This window comes from Rhynchophorus ferrugineus, unplaced genomic scaffold, assembly GCF_030347505.1.
Source record: "Rhynchophorus ferrugineus isolate W39M unplaced genomic scaffold, kcgeb_rfMv2 rfM3, whole genome shotgun sequence".
Lineage (NCBI taxonomy): Eukaryota > Metazoa > Arthropoda > Insecta > Coleoptera > Curculionidae > Rhynchophorus > Rhynchophorus ferrugineus.
Window position 1 is genome coordinate 14,485,275 of NW_027472582.1, and position 6,894 is coordinate 14,492,168.

Below are 6,894 nucleotides of genomic sequence, written 5' to 3' on the forward strand. Positions count from 1 at the left end.
TTCAGTTTTTTCTCTGCTGAAGTTTTATCCGTATTAGCATCACTAATATATCATTAATTAATTATTATTCTTTTGAAAGCTTCTGCTGCACGTAATTTGCCACAAATCTCCTCTATTTGAAGATCTGTCATATTACATTATTTCCAGATATTTTAATATAATCTCTTTTCTATATTTATTGTCAAATAACATTAGTTTTACAATAAAATTGTCTTGTTTACTCTTCTTCGTTTTCTCTAATTAAAATGCGTAATGATTCTATATTATAATAAATTAACAGCAATAATATTTTCATTAATGTGAACGTTCCTTTGTACTAACGATTTTTATAATTTAGGTTAAGGCGTTAGTAATTAGTGTGCGATAAAATAAAATAATTAGAAAATAACATTATGAGTTATATTAGGATTAATGAATTAAATAGACTACATACATCGCGCATTCTATAATAGAAAAATAAAGCCAATATGTATATTTTAAAGCATGCTTTCAAGTTTGATATACCCAAAAAGTTATATATTTATATATTTAGTTAAAATCGAGGTTAATTGATTATGTAATTTCTACTAAATATAACAATTATTAGCAATTAACTAGACATATTAAATGTCATATAAACACGATATTATATGTTTCTTAATGATAACGTCATTGAATCAACCAATTGTTCCAATCGACTTAGTCGTCCGTTGGTTTAACCCAGTTAAGCATCGATTGTTTAAGACTTACATCGCTCCTTAACATGTTCTCATAAACATTTTCTAACGAAATCATCTAATTTGAACTTGTAAACGTTAATTAGCCAGGGAATGACAAGCTACCGTCGCCAAAATGACATGTAACAGGGTTACTTAACTTAATACGTGAAATTAAAATTTCTTGTTGCTTGTGGGGCCAATTACAAAACCCAAGCTTAAATAATTTATGAAAAGCAACAAAAATTGATTAACTAATGGTTTTTAGATCTTCTAAAATTATGCTTGTTTATATTAAGGAATCATTAGTTTAATAATAAAACGAAAAATATGAATATTGTTGCACCAATGGTCAAGGCGAGAGGACGAAGAACTCTTACTTTTGCGATAGTCGCCGGCCCGAATCCTGCTGAGGCATGGTCGTAAATTTATGTTTATAGCTGTGATTGTCCACAAGACAAGAGTGTAAAATTCGACAAGGAAAATGATCCCAGTCACGCCAGTAAAAACGCTGGGTAAGACTGGATGTCTGGTTATCTTTAAGTCAGTCGACAGTCAGTAGACTGAGGACCGTGGTACAAAGCTCATAGCAGTAGGTCTAGTCCAGATAAACCGTAGTCGGTAAAAACGACCCTCGGTTTAGCTTAACTATTTACTTTTTATGTTAAATGTGTATTACTAAAATTGGGTATACTAGTTTTTGCATTAATTGTTTTTGGTCTTCCTAATTTTATCTTTCCTTTACTTTTATTAGTTTTTTAAATTTCTGTACCTTGTATGTATTCTGAGTTGTCTATGTTTAAAACATTAAAACATTATGCATTTGGTTAATATCCTTTTCTAATATTGCGCTACTCATATCTATTAGTAATAGTTAAAAATTACGGTAGATAGTCACCTTTTCTACTAGTGTTCTTGGTTATTAATGGGCCAACAAAATACAATATTTTAAAAAAAGTCATTACATCGTTATGAAATTGAACAAAGCCGCTCAAATATGGATCTGTAGATGATTCAAGAGTGATAATAAGACTATAGATATTTCGGTGTTTTCTCTTTTAAAAATTAAAAAAGACATTACTTGGAATAAAGGTACATTCAGAATTGGCTACTAAGAAGTGTGTATTCAGTTGTCGCTTTTAGAGTCAACGATTTGAAGGAAGATTTCTGTTTTAATTTTTTTGCAAGGCAAAATAACATCTGAGATTTACAAAAGAATATGTTTTTTTGATACCTGGATTATTTCTGTACTGTATAGTCCATCCAATAAAACAAATAATGCACGTCATCATGGATCGACCAGTACCAACACAAATCGAATTTTATAGATTAATTAGGTTACATGTTCCGACGCATCAGAGTATTCTGTCTCTTTTTAACTAGAATAAAATGAAAAGGAAAAAATCCGCTCCAAGTTTAAAACGAATTTTACAATTTTACAAATTGTATTTGGTAGTATCTATGTCAGGTAATGGCTATTTAGTTGGATGGATTTGATGCTGATGCTAGTCAAGGATGAAATGAGCACTGAAGACAGTGAAAACAGTGGATGCCCAAAAGAGTTTATTACCGAAGAAAACATTTAAAAAACACACCAAATGATTTTAAATGGCCGTAAACTGAAATTGAATGAAATAGTAAACACACTAAAGATATCAACTGAACGTGTACATCATATTCACGAATATTTGGTTATGAGAAAGCTTTGTGCAAAATGGGTACCGCGCGAGTTATCACATAGCGCTATTGGACCGTTTGAAGGATGAAATCTCCGCAAAACGGCCACATTTTATGAAAAAGAAAGTGCTGCTTCACCAAGACAATGCACCGTGTCACAAGGCAAAATCCATGAATTGGTCTTCGAATTGCTTCCTCATCTACCGTATTCTCCAGATTTGCCCCCCAGCGACTATTTCCTGTTCTTAGATCTCAAAATAATGTTCGCTAGGAACAAATTTTAGTCGAATGAAGAGGTAATCGCCGAAACTGGGGCCTATTTTGAAGCAAAGGACAAATCGTACTACAAAAATGGTATCGAAAAGCCGGAGGGTCACTCTAATCAGTATCGCCCTTGAAGGGAATTTTGTTGAATGAAAAAGAAACTAATTTTGCCAAAAAATTTGTTTTACTATGGTAAGTCGGGGACTTTTCAATTGACTTGTTAAGTAATAACTATACTAAAGAGTAATTTACAAGTGATACGCTTATTTAAATTAATACAGTTATGTTTGAAGCATATTTTTGAAAGAATGCATAATCGCAAAAAGAGGTATTTGTCGAAGGCAGAAAGATGAATATGAAGAAATAAAGGCGATGAATGCAGTAAACATGATGTACAGTACATGATGGATAGTTTGAAAATTAGAATAATAACAAAGAAGCATAATGAATCAAATATATTTATAATTACATTTTGATTGAGCATCAACTGATGTTCAAGAAAAACCACGTACATGTACTGAAAAAAACTTCGGGAAAATCAAGCATAACGTTTAGTATACAAAACAATATTAACCTCTAATATCGATAGTAGATTTCTATCTAGTGGAGACAGAGCTACAAACGCTGCAGAAAGAGCAGAAAATCTAGTCATGAGAACGGTGTTTGGTGTAAAATAAATATCGAACGAATATGTTAGAGGAGCTAATTAAATATTTATAAGAGGGATGTTTTCATCCTAACCTAACTCTTAAATTCGATGTCTTTTGATGAAGGCTATGAATTGCAACACTTACTGAACGAAAACCCAGCTCAAATGTTCAAATAATTTTTCATAAAGCTTAGCAGTAGAATTATATGTTTTCTAGGCGTTTGCGATGCCATGGGAATGATTGTGTATGGTGTAGGAATATTTTCTTAAAAAAATATCGATATTTTTGGCTGATAGTTTTTTGACGATATATCGATATTTTTTTCAGCCGATATTTTTCAATATTTTATTTCAATATTCTTAAATATTATATAAAACTTTTAGTTATTTTAATAAACTTTTCGAATTGCCGTTTTATTTTAAAGGTTTAATATATTTTGGTAGTTAATTGCAAGGGTTTATATCTTTATGTTTATATATATATTTTTTAATTTGGAAAACGATATCGTGGTCAGCTTTAAAAGCCATCTCTTTTAAGACGACCTGAATGGGGAACGAGTGGAATGGGTTTGGCTCATTTTCTATTACACATTTACACAGTAAAAACGTACACATCCATGCCTATACAAGTTTCGATTGGCTGGCACTGCACATGCGCACTTCTTCTCATCTAGCCTGAGAGTTTTCACAACTGCGCGTCGTTTTCTATATACGCCATGTTTACCACAGTTGCGGTTAGAAGTTACTTTTTAGTTAATATTGTTTTTACATTGTGTTGAGGTAATATAATTATTTCATATCCAAAATTACAGGCAGATAGTGCGCGTAGAATATTATTTGCATTGCTATGGAAGAAAGGATATCTTATATGTTAAATAATATGGAATTGAAGATCATAGTAAAGGTAAGAATGAAATATGGTCATGTTTGTATACATTTTCTGGCTATTTGTTATTATAGTGATACCTTTCTGATTTTACTGAAGATATTTTGAATCGATACAAATATGACAATACTTTGAACAATGTATTAAAAAACAAATACACTAAGAAGGAATACGAGGGTGTCAGATTTGGTAGTTCAAATTTAAAGTTCAATATTACAACAAAATATGCAATGTGAATATCAATCAAATCTGCGAGAATAGTTGTAAAACTTTGTATTGTGGAGTGTGTAAGATTTGTGGTATAGGTATGTCTGTACCTGTCTAGAATATACTATAATGAATACTCTGTGCAATCATGTGCATTTCGTATTATGTATGACAAGATAATGGGCACTAATTCTTTTGCAGATAATGTAGCTAGTGCTCGGGGAAAGAAGACACTGGTTAAAGACAAGAAATTATAAAAATCATACCAAAAAAACACACAGTGAGCAGCAGAAGAAGCAAATAAGGAAAATAGCATCTATAACAGTATAGACAATAGGTCTACAGATTCTAAATCGGTCAATCAAGAATCTCAAATCGAAACTGTTAATAACATAAGTATAAGAATGCGGTGCTTAAGAGATTTTAACAAAAAAGCAAATCGAAAGAAAAATGTAGGATAAGTTATTTTGATCCATACCTTTGTTTTAACATTTTATTTATATGATTTGTGTGCATGTCTCTAAATGTATATTGCTTAGATTACATTTTCTTTATTTATTTTATTTTATTTATTGCAATAAAATTTGTTAAATGATGTTATATTTCGACATTATTTATCTGCTCCGAGGAGTTATATAAACCAAAAGAAATAATAAATCACAAAGCTTCAAATCCTATGTTATCAATTTATTCCAACCACTTTCAATTACATTTACACTATGCTGAAAATTCATGACACTTCGATTAAACATTTAGCTTTTTTCTTCTTTTGAAATATCTGTCAAATCAAAAATCAAAAAGATATAAGTATAATAACAAATAGACAGAAAACGTATACAATCATGACCATATTTTATTCTTACCTTTACTATAATCTTCAAATAAGTTCTATTTCCATGTTATTTAACATAAAAATATATCCTATATTCCATAACAATCTACAAAATCGGTGTTATAAAATGATAATATATTTTACTAATAATTCGTACCTTATACATTTATTTTCGCTTTATCTGCCGCTAATTTTGCCTATTAAATAATTATGTTACCTCAACAAAATATAAGTACAAAACTAACCTAAAATGACTTCTAACTGCATCTGTGATAAACAACAAGGCGTATATAGAAAAGGACGCGTAGGTGTGAAAATTCTCAGGCTAGATTAGAACAAGTGCGCATATGCAGTTCTAGCCAATCGAAACCTGTATAGGCATGGATGTAGAGGTTTTTTCTGTCATGTATAAAAACCCTCATCAGAGTCGCTTTGTATCGCCGTGATTTACCAACACAACCACAAAAAAATACAGTACAAACATTAAGAGTATATCATCGGTTCATACTGGTGCATCATCATAGGTTCATTATTTTTTGAATACTGACTGCTACAAAACGCTCATATTTCTTTTTTGTCATAATGATAAACAATGGCGGAATATTGTTATATTCTATTCACAATATCATACATAGGTCTGTTCCATTCCATTTTATCATCTATACACGCTTATTGAAAAAATGCACACATAACTTATGAAACTTGTAGTGTTTAATATAAATCTTTAAATTTATCATAAAACTATTTCATCTTAACGGAAAGACGTTATGGCTTGTTGAAGCGACTGCACAGATAATATTTCCAACTTATTTTACTAAATTCTAATACTTAGTTTTAAATACTTTATTCGACTCTGAGCTCTACTCGGAGCTGTATAAGTCATGAATATAGTCTTTCCTCCCAAAGAAAGGACCAAATAGATATACGTAGATGTTTTCCCATCTGGAACTTGTGTAGTGATTATGACTAAACCTGTCCCTTTTCCTGATGATTCCACATCTGAGCAACTGATGCAACTGCTACTAATACAGCTATTGTAATCCGCAATAGCCGTACACCCTGAACGGCCATTAAAAATCATGTCCTAAAAAAGTACGGTAAGTTTGTTCACAGCCACTTCAGTTCGCCTGTAGTGAACTTACACTCTGAACTTGTCAGAAATTCACGGCCTAGCAGAATTTTTCAAAACATGGGATATTTCTTAATAGTGATAGTTTATGTTTATGTGACTTTGAACAATTCTGGTGATCTTACAGCCTGATACTTGTACCCAAACTCCACTATACCAAGGAATAATTCAAGTATAATCCAATGGAAATAACTGAAGACCTGTTGAAACCATTGTACTGATATTGCTGCCAAACCCAATCATATTTCAACATATCTAAACCAGTAATTCTAACCAGTTCGCTCGGTATAGCGAATATATGGATGGAATATATATCATGGATATAGATAAACAACTCGTCTTTTTCACATTATATTCAAAACAGAACTGAAAAGATTATTATACATATTGCGGTGTTAATATCTGCTCGAAAGTTTTCTTATATATCTCTGTATAACTTTTGTTATTTTCTGGTAGACTTCTACCTTGTTTTAATTAGTGTAGTAGTGATTTAAAATCCAGGAAATTAATAAAATTTATATTTAATAAAACAATATGAAACAATTCAACATCTTA